General features: G+C 37.0%; 1 protein-coding gene across 2 annotated transcripts in view; it reads left to right on the plus strand.

The window, feature by feature from the left end:
• The window catches only part of NCALD (neurocalcin delta), a 256,643-nt gene that overhangs the window by 103,224 nt on the left and 139,407 nt on the right, over positions 1-14,012 (plus strand). Inside the window, exons 1-2 of one of the 2 annotated variants that reach the window (XM_039853806.1) lie at positions 3,052-3,186; positions 5,022-5,102. The gene's annotated coding sequence lies outside the window, so the exon portion shown is untranslated. Of the gene's footprint in view, positions 1-3,051; positions 3,187-5,021; positions 5,103-14,012 lie in introns of those variants that run through there. The other variant, XM_039853805.1, reaches the window with a different exon arrangement.

The following is a 14,012-nucleotide window of genomic DNA, read 5'->3' on the forward strand; positions in this document are numbered from 1 at the left end:
AAAGGAACCAATTCCATTAGAGAATTGGCAAAAAAAAAAAAAAAAAGACATTTCTTCCACTGAGAAGGATATATAGGTGGCAAATAAGTACATGAAAAGATGTTCAACATCACTAGCTGTTACAAAAATGCAAATGAAGACTGTGATGAGCTATCACTACTACACACCCATTAGAACAACTAAAATTAAAAACAGCAATAATGCCATATGCTGGCAAGGATGTAGAAAAACTGAATCTCTCAAATATTGCTGGTGATTAAAATAATATAGCCACTAGAAAATAGTTTGGCAGTTTCTTAAAAACTAGACATAAATTTATCACATGACCCAGCAATCAATCTCCTGGGCATTTATCCTAGAGAAATGAAAAACAAAAACCTATACAGAATTTTTCCTAGAAGCTTTATATGTAATAGCCAAAAAACAACCAAAATGGCCTACGATAGATAAGTGTTTAAACTGTGGTACATTCAAACCATGGAATACTATTCTGCAATAAAAAGGAACAACTATTGATGGATGCAACAAATTAGATGGACCTCAAGACCATTATGCCAAGTTAAAAAAAAAAAAGTATCAAAAGGTCACATACTGTATAGTTCAATTTATTAACATTCTAGAAATTATAAAATTATAAAGATGGAGAACAGATTAATGGTTTTCAGGAATAAGGAATGGAGGCAGAGGAGTTGGATGAAACTCTAAATGGTAGTAAGAGGGAGTTCTGTGTGGTGGTGGATAGTTCTATATCTTGATTGCAGTTGTAGTTACATGAATCTTCATATGTGATTAAATGATTATAAAACTGTAAGAAATATATTACATGTAGGTTTACAAAACAAGAATATTGTTTAGTTTTGCAGTTCTTGAGCTTTATTTGTTAAAAATAAAAGTCATTTATACATAGTTACCTGATGCTCGCTTTTTACCATTCATTGTGTTTCTAAGGTTCACCCAAGTTGTTGCATGCAGGTCTGTGTGATTTATTAATTTTCCCTGTTGTCTAATATTTTATTGTATGACTATAACTCAATTTATTTATTTGCTCTCCTGTTGGTGGAATTTGTGTTAAATATAGCTTTTTCGCTGTTTCGAATAAAGCTGTTATAAACATTTTGTGCAAGTCTCCCAGTGCATATTTATAAGAGCTTCTCTAGAAAATGTAGGTAGGAGTGAATTTGCTCAATTGGAGGGTATGTGAACATTCAACTTCATAAGATGCATAAGATAAGGTTAAATTGTTCCCAAGTGTTTATATCAATTTATACTCCCACCATCAATTTAATTTGCACTTTCCTGACTATAAATGAGGTTGTTCATCTTTTCATATGTTCATTTCACCATTTGTATTTTTCTCTTCTGTGATAATGTGTCAGATCTGTTGCTCATTTTTCTATTGTGTTGTCTTTTCTTACTGATTTGTAACATTTCTTTATATAATCTGAATACTGGTCTTTCGTTAATTTTACATGTTGCAAAATTGTTTGGATATCGGCACGCCTTCTGTTTTCTTTCTTTTAATAAACAGATCTTAATATTACAGTAGGAAAGATTGTCAATCTTTCCTTTTAAGATTAGCAGTTTTGTGCCTTAAGAATTCTTTTCCCATTTGGAGGTCAGAAAGATGTCATTCATATATATATATTTAAGTTTTAACATTTTGCTTTTAACAACTAAGTCCTTCATTCCTCTGCAATTGATTTTTGGGTGCGGCTCCTCCTTGACTTCTGGCTCAGTAAATTATTCCAGCCTTCATGAGAGTTCTGTTGTCTTCCAACTTCCCTGCCATATCTGGTTCTGATGCTTGCTTTGTCTCTTCAAATTATGTTTTTTACCTTTCGATATGCCTGGTAATTTTTTCTTGATAGCCAGACATGATGTACCGGGTAAAAGAAACTGCTGTAAATAGATCTTTTAGTAATGTGGTGGTGAGGTTTTCAGGGAGAGGAAGTGTTCTATGCATCCTATGATTGATTAGGTCTCAGTGTTTTAGTGAGCCTGTGCCTCTGGACTGTGAACCTCACAAGTGTTTCCCAGTGTCTTCCTTCCCCCTTAAGCGGAACAGGATGGTGACAATGCACTGCAATAGAGTTCTTTCCCTTCTCACTAGTTTCCCTGTGGGCAGGCTTTATGAGGACCTGGCATACAGTAGTACCACCACCACCACTACCCCTCCGCCATTGGTGAGGGATAAGTTCTAAGACCCCTTGATGGATGCCTGAAATTGAGATGATAGAGAACCTTATATGTACTATGTTTTTTCCTATACATACTTTCTTATGATAAAGTTTAATTTATATATTAGGTACAGAAAAAGATAAACCACAATAACTAATAATAAAATAGAACAATTATAGCAATATACTTTAATAAAATTATGTGAATGCCATTACTAGTCTCAGGGGATCCCATGCTGAAGTCTTTGCACAGGCTCAGTGCTTTCTGGCACAAAACGTTGCCATCAATCAGAACGCATATTTTGTTTATGTCTTCCTCTTGCAAATTTCATGCCTCTTCCATCTTAACTAAGCTCCCAACTCTCACTGTGGCCATAACTTTCGCAGTTTGAAGTATGATGGCAAAACTAGCACAGAATTTTTTTTCTTTCTTCACAATTTCAAGGGTAGTAGATTTGTTCTTACTGTAGATCTTAGCATCCTTGACATGCAATTTTTTTCTTTCCTTAGTATGTAGGGAACTTCGGCGTTTTCACCTAAAGGAAACACTTTACAGTCTCTCTTTGGTATATCCTAATTGCCAGCATCGCTGCTCTTGGGCTTTGGGGCCATTATCAAGTAAAATAAGGATGACTTGGACACAAGCATTGTGATAACGCTACAGTCTATCTGATAACCGAGATGGCAGCTACTACATGACTAATGGGCGGGGCGCATCTACGGTGTGAATGCACTGGGCAAAGGGATGATTCACGTCCTGAGCTGGACAGGGAGGGTGGTGGGAGATTTCATCATGCTGCTCAGAATGGTGTGCAATGAATTATTTATTTCTGGAGTTTTCCATTTAATTTTTAGACTGCGGTTGACCGAGGGTAACTGAAACCATGAAAAGAAAAACTGTGGATAAGGAGGGAATGCTGTATTTCAGAATGGCTCCTTCTCCCTCCTTTTTCTAGAAGCCTGAGGAGATTTTTCTGATATTTACCGTGGGAATCCAGAGCTCCTGGAGGTAAACCTGACAGTACTGTGAAGACTCCCCAAGACTGAGTCCTCATGGAGTTTTTAACTCTCAGAGTTGTCCCCACAGAGACTCCAGCAGTTGGTCACTTGCAGTTGAGGTTTTCCTACCCCAGCACTGCTTTCCAGGGTGGTCAGTGCTGGCAAGTGTCTGCTCAGGGAAGCCAAGACTGTTTTCTTCTGTTGGTCTTTGTGATCCTAGGAGTAGTGGTTTATAGATCCAAGAGGAGTCGTTGATTTCTACATGTTGTTAGGACAGAGTGGAGACCTCAAGCTCTTTACATGTGCAGCCAGACCCACAAGTCCTCATTGTCTTTTAATAACTAAGGAATGAGAAAGTCCAGGAAGAAAATTCACCCACGGTGAGATTTGGGAAGATGGCTAATTATCCCTTAGGGAGCCTTGAAAGAAATTTTGGTCAACTGATCTAAGTTTCAATTCTTGCCTGAGTGATTTTTTAAGTGGCAGAATGTCACCTGTTAAAAAGATAAAGAAACCCAAAACAAAACCAGTGAATTCCCTTTTACCATTTGAACTATGGCTCAGATCACTTAAATGAGCTACTTGTTGAGAAAGAAGCATAAATTTAAATGCCTGTTTGTGTCATATTCAGAGTATGAATTCTGCTTTTGGAGAGGCAGTGGAGTTTATTGGAAATGCCATTGGACAGGTTGTAGAGAGCTGGGGTTAAGCCTTGATCCGTCATTACATGGTTGTGTAACCTCTTTGTATTAATATGTTCAGCTGCATGCAAAAAGAACCCTTCTACAGTGGCTTAACCAAAAAGTTTATTTTTCCTCATGTAACATCCTAGGAACAGGCAAACCAGGTCCAGTGTTGGGGCACCTTCCTTCAATTTAGTCTTTACGGCATGTGGCATTTGTCTTCATGCTTGACAGTTCACGATTGTAAGATATGACTCTACCTCTGGCATTATATCAGCAAAGTGGCAATCTGAGTAACCTTAGTGAGAACTTACGATAGCCAGCGTGCTAACCTTGTCCTCTTGGAAGATGGATGTGTGGTCTTCAGCTGCTGCAACTATTATTTTTGCACCATAAGGGAAGCAGCTGGAAATTCAAGTCAATGCACAGAGAATACCAGTGTCAAGAGAATTGCAGAGATTAAAATGATACGGTGAACCTCTGGTCGCCCCTACGTCTGGGTTTTTTCCCCATAGTTCAATGAGCCAAAATATTTTATTGTTTTGTTATTTATTTATATGAGTGAGTTTGTTATTTATTTATATAAGCGAGTTGGATTTTCTGTTATTTATAGTCAAAAGATTCCTGAATGAGAGTTTCTATATATATTCCAGGAAAAAGTTATATATGTAATTTTAGTATGTTATTTATTATAATAAATGTATATATTTTAAAAATATATTACTTAATATATTGTATAGTTATGTATGTATATATAAACATATGTATGCTATATGTACATAAATTTATTCTAAAGTTTATAGTTCTTCCAGGATTAAGGCCATAAGGCACGGATGTTTTTAAGAATGCCTGTTTCTCCCTATAATAAATTGCCTGCATAGCACATGTCTAAAGGATTTTAGACTGAAATGCTAGGACCTGAGTTGCTCTTTTGGGGACTAAACCTGTCACTCCCTGTGATATAAGACTCACTCCTGAGAACTTTGAGCCAAAGACCAATTAGGCTGAAATATGTCAGTGTTCATGTAGGTGTGTTTTCTGTTTCCTGTTTGCAAAGGCAGCTACAGAAGAATTAAAAGTAACAGTTTTATATCAACTGCCTTACGGAGCTGTCAAATCTTGAGGTAAAATATTCACTAAATATGGGTGATCTCAATTGCAGGGCCATAGAACTGCTGGTGATAAAATCTGTCGCGATACAGTGGGAGGCTCTGAGACCCAAGGCACCGCGTGACTGCATATTGTGAGTTACTTTTTTAACCTCTCTGAATGCAAGGGTTTTAAATTGTGTAAATGATAACTCAGAATGCAAAGATGCTTCTTCCTAGTTAGGCTGTTGTGTGTTCATGTTTCGGTATTTGGTAAATAGAAAATGCTAGCTTACATCTGTCATTAAAACTTCGTCATGAGGTATATATATATATATATATATATATACACATTGTTATTTTTAACTCTTGATAAGTTTATAGGTTAGTGAAAATAAAACTATGTACCCATTCTGATTTTTTAAAAATTTTGTTCTCTTCTGTGGTGATTTTGATTAAATAGAAACTTTATTTAAATATAAGAAATTTACTTTAAAAAAACAAAACAAAACAAAAAACAGTGATAAGTGATAAAAACCTGCCTTGCTTCCTGGAAACGAAGGCGATGTGCATGTGCCCCTCCTTACTTTTTGAATCTACTCAGTCGGTATGAGAAATTTAAGAGGATATTGTGCAGCGAGTAGAACGGATGCTTTCTAATTCAGAAAAGATTATTCTGAAATTCTATTACAGTATAATTAGGACAGCAACACCCACAATAGTGAATTTCCTGTCAAGATAGGAACATTATTACCTTCCTAATGTGTTGATGTGGGTCTCGAAAGCAATCTCGTTGAATATTTAGGAAATTGGCTTTTCAGAATAGGAAATCTACTGGTATATGAATTTCATGAAAACTTTTCAAAATATGCTTATGGCCCCATATGAGAGCCAGACAAGATTCATAAGCAAGGTGACATGGCTCAGTCCCTGGCAATATTTTCTGTAGCTGTTTATATATGAGGCATGAATATTAATCTAATATTTACTTAGCCAGATAGTTTTATATGAGGAGCAAATGGCAAAAATAAAATAAATGTGGACAAGAACAAAACTGCGCTTTTTGTATTTTAATAATATTGCAGGGAAGGGAGATAAGTTGATATAAAGTGAAACCAATGTACTTAACTCTTTTTACCTCACTTCTTCTATCCCTGTCAAATCTCTGTGGTTTAATCAAATATTACATGAGCAACGTGGCTCATCTGAATGTCATGAGAAAGTAAAAGTGAAAAGTCTTTATTCCAAACTTGGTAGCCAGTCCTCTTAAAGAGATCTGTAGAACAGTAATGAAATACTTGACATTATGCTAAGCAAAATCTAATGTTTCGGAGTCTCCCCGCCCCGCCTTGACATTGAGAACTAAGTCTCAACTCCAGTGCATTTCCCTTGGAGGTCAAGATAGACTTGTACATTTAAGTTGGTAGTGATCGGGCAGCCTGGGAGGGTCTTTCTTCTTGTAACACTCTGGTTATCACTATCCTAGACGTGATGGGAGCCATTGTGTTAGTTCCTTGGACCTTTCTAACATCAAACTAAAGAAAGACAGGAAATAGTGTATTCTTGCCAAAAGGCAATAAAGTATGAGTGTAGTTCAGCATCAGAACCCTTCCCCTTGGCGTGGAGATGAAGAGAATCAATGTCTGCTATTGGCTGCTGGTCGTTCCTTCCTCTCCTCAAGCATCCAGGTCTCTCTCCTGTATCTGGGATCTCAGGGGCAGGCGATTCCTCACTGGGCATTCCCTTCTAGAGTGAGCCCCAAATCAGCTCTATTCTTCTCTGGCTTATGTGGAGCAAGGAGAGGCTGCAGGAATTCATGCTTTAGATTCGAGGCATCTGTCAGACCCAATGGAGGACAATTTGGATGAGAAATTGACAGAAAAGCTCTCAAAGCAGTGAATGAGACACTTTTCATTTGCCTAGTGTTGGCTGTGAGAGGAATGAACGAGGCAGGGGTGAAGATGATGTCTTTAACAGAGGCTAAACTGTCTAACTGGGGCTTTCCAAGAAGATGGCCTCAGTAGCAAATACTGCCCCAACTTCTTGAACTTCCTGGAATTCTGTTTAAGATTTCCAGGCACTTAAATTAAAACTACTTAAACAGAATTCCAGACACTTAAATAAAAACTGCCTAGCCACAGACGTCCTGATAACAATTGTTACAGAAGATATATGTAAAGAATCTATTTTAAAGTGAAGTATATGAAATAGATTTCAAGTTTACAGTTATTTCTAATTTCTTGTCTAGGTGTCTCTCTTTAGCTTTCTTTGGCTAGAATCATTTTGCCAGGATCTCCAAGAATTCCATACTCTTCCCCAGGGCTTCCTATGTGACTAGCTTCTCGATTACATAATATTATATGAAATTATAACTTTCTACAGTTTTATGCATTAAAGACCTCTTCTTCCTCTTCCTAAAAAATATTAATTTAATCCTCTTAGCTTACAAGTTCACTACTCTTTATTTTAAATGTTCTGTAAATGCCTCCTTATGAAAAACACCTATTTTGTCAACAGAATGTCTTTTATCCAGGAACAATAATAAAGAGAGATTATCTCAGAGGCTGAGAGCACAAGACATCAAATATCTAGAGGATAATCCAAGTATACTTCCAGATGTTTTCAAATACAGACATAGACACAAATACTGATTATTCAATAATTGAATCCCTTACAACCATTTTTCACCCAGTTATGTTTTTAATGTCAAAAACAGCTAATAAATTCAGTGGGGAAAAAAGCAAACTGCTTCGTTATTAGTATGTAGAAAAAAGAATGAAAAGTACCTGATTTTTCAGTAATTTTGCAGCGAGTTCTTTTAGTGTCATGTAGACTTAGGAGAATGTGGTCACAGTAGATAAATGATGATTTCAATTAACCAAAAAATATTGATTAAGCACCTACCTTGAGCCAGAGGGGAGAACAATACAGTCTAGCATGGACTCATATATTTGGTAACAGATAATGTTCCTAATTCATTTAATAAATAATTATTGAGCATTACAACCTGACAGGCACTGTGCTGGATGGCGGGGATATTAATGGCTTCTGCTATAGCTGAGTGATGTGGGGTTGGTGGAGACATTAATCAAATAGTTACACAAATATATTTATAAATATGATAAGTACTATGATGGAAATAAAACAAAACAAAACATGAGAAACTATGAGACTATAAAATATAGGCATGACATCTAGTCTAAGTGGTGATCAGGGAAGCCTTCCTGAAGAAATTGAGGATGGAGAGGAGAGTGTTCTGGGCAAAAGGCCCTGAGATAGAAGAGAGCAAGGAGCTTCTGGGAGCTGATCCAAGGCCAGTGTTGCTGGAGAGCAAGGGAGGTAGAAAGGTGGCAGGGGCAAGTGTGAAAGACTTAGTAGAGAACAAATGAATGACCGTAAAGTTTGTAACATGGAGTGTGAATCCTATTGTTTTCTGTCAGTGTGAAAATAAGTCTGCAATTGTATAATAACTGCTGTTTGAGAGAAGATATTCATTCATCATTCATTTATTCACTCATTCGCTCAGTAAACACAAGACAAAATCCCTGTTTACATGATATTTACATTCCAGTGGAACAAGTGGATAATATGCCGATAAGCAAATACATAGGTTTTATAGTAAGTTTTTGTTTTTGAATAACTGGTGTAGGTGGTCTTTAGTTGAATTTTTAAAAACAATTTCAAATATACGTTGTATCGCATTGGGACCATGTTCCACACAGGTGTTCTTCACAGCGCCCCATCACAGTCAAAGGGTTGGGAGAAATTCCAAGAGAGAAAAACAAGAGAGGGAAGCTGTGAGGTTTGTATGAGTTTGTTTTCATCTCTGAAGAACTCGTGATACCACCGCCCTGCCTGCACCTTACCACCTCTTCCTGGAGTGGTGATGGGAGGTCGAGGGAGCCATGAAAAGACTAAAATGAAGATAACCGAGGCTAATACTGACTGAGAAGGATCTAAGAGGGAGAGCATTTCAGTCTTTCAATTTCTTTTTACACAACGAACTTAGCATATCTTCATATACATTTAGTATAGATTCTGCATATTTGATATCTCTAAAAAAGGTTCACATCTTACACTTAATGTAAACATCTAAGGAGTGGTATTTTTTTTTTTTTGCCATATTTCCAAAAGCTGTTATGTAATTGATGGTGCATCTTAAAATCATCATTGACTTACAACTCAGAAAATAATAGATATCTGGAACCTTGTTTGAGTTTTCAACCAGGCCTATCTTTTCTGCAGGTCTGCTTGAAGATGTCCGGAAAACAGTGTTTACATATCTGCATAATAAAGTGTTATCACTGATGGAATTAAACCAGGGCACCTGTGAGGGTCACCTTCAGGTCTTGCTTGCAAAAATCGGGGTGGGGCGGGGATGGGAGGAGTAGTCATTGTATTATCAAAAGGAGCCATAATAGTTATCTTTTTTAATCTTCGGGAACTTCTTTGTTTCTGATTTTCAGATTGCATGAAGCAAAGTTATTATTGTCACATATGCCGAGAAGAATAATGGAAATATTGTTATTGCGATTCTTTAGGACAGGATTTCTCAACCGCAACACTGTTGACGTGCTGGACCAAATCATTTTGTTGTGAGGGGCTGTCCTATGCTGTGTAGGATGTTTAGGAGCATCCTGGTGCAGTAGTACCGCGCCCCCTCCCCGCCCCAGTCATGACACCCACCTCTATAAGTTGCCAAATGTCTCCTGGGGGCGGGGGCAAAACCACAGCTTTCGTATATCATAGTCAGTTGCTCACAGTGCTATGTTTCAGCTTTGTATTATAGTTTATACTATTGCAAACACATCCAATTCTAAATGCATAGCAGTTTGACAGGATAATAGATTTATAATTCTATAGTTCTTATATCACAATTAAAAATAACATTATGAAACCAAAATTAGAAGACTAAATAATTAGATTTTTACTCAGCAAGTTCTAACGAAGTAATACATTTTTCTGTGGGGGAGAGGGTATACACTTTGAGAGTCTTGTTTTATTTGTTAAAACCTCATAAAATTATACCCTCAAAATGTAAAACTTACTAACTATATTTTAAAAGGTGCATTTATGGGAATCTTAATGCTGTGAAAGACTCCAACTCAGTCAGCTGCAAGAATTAATAGCCTTTTGGAGACACACAGAAACTTACACAAGTCATATTTAATGAATTCAGTTCTAGTTTTATAAGAAGTCGAGAACAACAGAGAAAAAGAAGTGCCATTTGTGAGTCCTTTGGTGATACTACTTGACATTTTAGTGTAAGTTATTACAATAGTATATTGGTTTATTGTTTCCTTGATATCTGTGGTTTAATCAGAGTTTCTGAAAACAGGAAGAATGTGTGTTCTCTTTGTCACTGTTAAGCTAAGAAATGGCATTTCAAAATCACTTTATTCTTACAGAGTTAGATCTTCCAAAGTGGTATTTTACCTTGCTCTGGTGCCTGGGAAGACTTAAGATTGCATAAATTTACTTAGATACATGACTAAGATATGACACCATTAAGAGAACTATTTTAAAAAATTCCTTTGTACTGTTATTTATTTCACCTAAAGACCTCCTTCCTCAAAGTGTTGCATATAGTTCGAATGAAACCAATGTTATTTTTGTAAAATAAAGCTTTCTTTCATGTTACTATCATGTGCAGGAATATTTAAGAACTTCCATTGTCTTGAAAATAAAGTTCTAATTCTTTTTCATGGCACTGGGAGAACTCTACTAACTGACTGTAATTGACCTTTTCAAATTTATCTCCTTTATTTCCATTTTCCCTGGCTCCGTATCATATTCCTACTGCAGTGAACCAAGCGGCCGGGGCATCCTTGTGTATTTCTGCCTTCACACTACTTCCCAAGCTGTTGTCTCTACCCCTCAAATTCCATCCCGCTTAGGAATCATTTGTTCCATGAAAATCTCTCAGATTTTCTCAGTTGGAATTAAACTCTCTTCCCCCTTTCCCTCTTTCCTTCTTTCCTCTCTTTCTCTTTCCTATAATGTGCTAGACCACTGCTTCTCAAACTATCTATTGGAAAGACGAGATTTTTTTTTTTTAATTACTAATTCGTCATAGGACAATACTTGTCCTTCTGTCCGTGACCACTTAGACCCCCATCATGCGAAATTCATGATGCAAGTTTGGCAATATACGAACTGGTCTGTACCTCGTTTATGAGACAAGATGGGTCCATTTGATCACACATTTGGATGTTGCAGCAATGTCCAGCTGCTGTCAAAGTATCTAAACAATTGCTTGCAATATCTGTACTTGTCCTGTTGCTGTCTGATAAGAAGTGGTTCATGGTGCTGGTCCCAAAACTACACTTTAAGCAGCACTGCCCTAGACTAAAAGCTCCACGAGAACAGGGCCCAAGTCTGCTTTATTCAACATTGTGATTCTAGCACTTGGCATTGCCTGTCACATGGTAAGCAAATTTATTATATGTGGTATCATACTACAGATAACAGCACCTGTCTCCATTGCAGCTTCTTAATAACTTTTTAGCACTTAAGGATTTTCATGACTTACCTGTATTAGAAAAGAGGAATAAAAGAGAATATCAGATTGATTTATTTTAGAAGTACATGATCTTTAGTATAAGACCTACTGAAGTAAAACATACCCCCAGCCTTCTAGTGCTGGTATGGCCTTTATAAATGAAGATTACTTAATCAATAATTTAATTTTCTTTCACTAGATACAAAAAAATCACTTAATTCAAATGTATTTAAGTAAAATAAAGGGAGCTTTTAAAAAATCTAAAACACTTAGCCTGTTAAATAGCAATATTGAGAAATTAAGAGAAATGCATTTCTAGTAGGAAAAAAAAACCCCACAAAAATAAAACTTTAAAAAATCCAAATAGCTTTTTAAAAAAACGCAGCTCAAAGGGACACACTGAAATTCTTAAGCAGTCTAAAATTGTATTTCTGAAAATGAGAATCACATGGAATTAGTTTAATATCTACCACTGTAAGTTCTACTGGGAAAAACACCTGAGACTTGAATAACATTTTTTTCAAAATTTTAAATGTAAGAGATTCAGAATAAATTACTTGGCAATGCTATTAAACATAGATTTCTGACTTTCAGTAGTCCGTGAGTGTCTTTCTGAAGTGTAGAAGTAGTTGCAGTTGAATGTTCATATTTTTCATTGAATATTTCATTATTAAAGTTAACAGCCAAGAAAAACAAGGCCGTTTGCTATATATGTTTTTCCCACCCGTATTAGCTACTTATTTTTCCATGGAACATTTGTTATTTCTGGGAAACATATGGCATATGACCAGAACCATAATTAGTAACAGTTTGATGTTATAGGAATTCGAAATTTGGCCATTTTCAGCTTCATTAGACCAGCGGTTTCTTCTGAAATATAAAGGCAGCAAAATACAGGTCCTACGGGTGCATTCTGGAATCAGCATTTTTTTTTTCCTTTACAAACTATGATACGTACTCATTTTAATTGGGGGTGGGGCGGAGAATGGAAGACACATGCAAACACTAGTATAGCTCTGCCCCAGAGCCAGAAGGTGCCAGAAGGGGGCACTGTTCTAAGCATTTCCTACAAAGCATCTTAATCATCCTGATAGCAGGTGAGAAACATTAATTTGTCCAAAGTCAGTACAACAGGAAATTGTGATGTTGAAGTTCATCCTAGGGCGTCTGGCTCCACCCAGACTCTATGGTTTAACTTTCACACAGTAGTGTCTTTTGTGCAGCATTGTTTGTCTAAAAAGACGAAAAGTTCCCAGCATTCCACTGGTAGAATCCTACTGAAAGGTTATTTTCTTGCAGATTATTTCTGCTTTATACTTAGTAGCTGGGAAATGCTGAGTAACTGGGGAATACTGGATCCTATGAATTCTGGGTAACTGGGAATTTTGAGTAACCAAAGAAGGCTGGGTAACCACAGATTGCTGGGTAGCCAGGTAATGCTGGGAAAAGAGGCAAGAAATTAGTAGGGAGCTCAATCTGGGCAACTTTCTAGCATCTATAAACCAAAGGATTGTTGTCATCAATATGGGATCTGGAACTGGCCTGCAGGTCTTTCACCCTCACACAAGATACCCCAAAGCAGCATTATCTTTGGATCAGAAGGCTGAATATTTGTAGAACCATTTTACTCCAAATCTTTAAGTGTATTTCAAATTCACAATTTTCTAGCATTTGCTACATATACAAGAGTGGAGAGAGGACATTTTATAAAAAAAATGTGTGCTTATTTATTGATTCATTTATTTTTTTGTTTAAAACTTAAGGCCATGGGGCGGGGGTAGCAGAGAGCCCTCAGACTTTCCAACAGGACATTTCCCGCTGAGTTCTAATGTGCATCCCAGCCAGGGGACAGAGGATAATCACTTTTGCTTCATGCTGGAAGCAATAGTTGCCGAGGCTGATTATTCACAGAAGTAAGGCAAAACATCTCATCATTCTCAAAATGTACTTTGTCTCATCCTGTGTTACTAATGGAGTTATTAAGGACCAAAAATGCAACATTGCTTAGCAACATGCATCATAGTATTTACGTTATTGAGCAGTAGCAGCCGCTAGTATGTCTTATAAATGTCCTGGTGGGTATCTTCATTTTCCTTTCCTTTTCATCTAACATTGCTTGTATCCATTGCCATGGTAATAAGCAACGTGCTTAGACTGTGGCTCCATGAGGTGGGTTTAGGTACACTCCCTTAAGTACAGAGATCATTCCTGAAAGCTCACATTAGCCCAATCTAGAACCAAAAGGAAATTAGGCTGTAGGTTAGAAAAAGTAGTAAAAGATTCCTTCAGCTCTGTGTAAGGCTTCTAATTCTCACTGCTGGCAAGTGTATGACAGTGGTTATGTCATCCCTTTGAGATGTGGGAATTTGCTGTAATACTCTTTGGACTTCTTGTTTTGTTGGCTCTCGCCTTTCAGGCAGTAACTAGAATCCACAATAACCAAAAGCAAACATAATTCCTATTGCTTCCCAAAGAAAAGGTAATAGGTTCACTGATAACAGTGCTAGCATTTCCCCGTCATTTGTACTTCACCCTGGGTGTTGGAGAACAAGCTGATTTGGGG

This window comes from Pteropus medius, unplaced genomic scaffold (genome assembly GCF_902729225.1).
Source record: "Pteropus medius unplaced genomic scaffold, Ma_sr-lr_union100, whole genome shotgun sequence".
NCBI classification, from domain to species: domain Eukaryota; kingdom Metazoa; phylum Chordata; class Mammalia; order Chiroptera; family Pteropodidae; genus Pteropus; species Pteropus medius.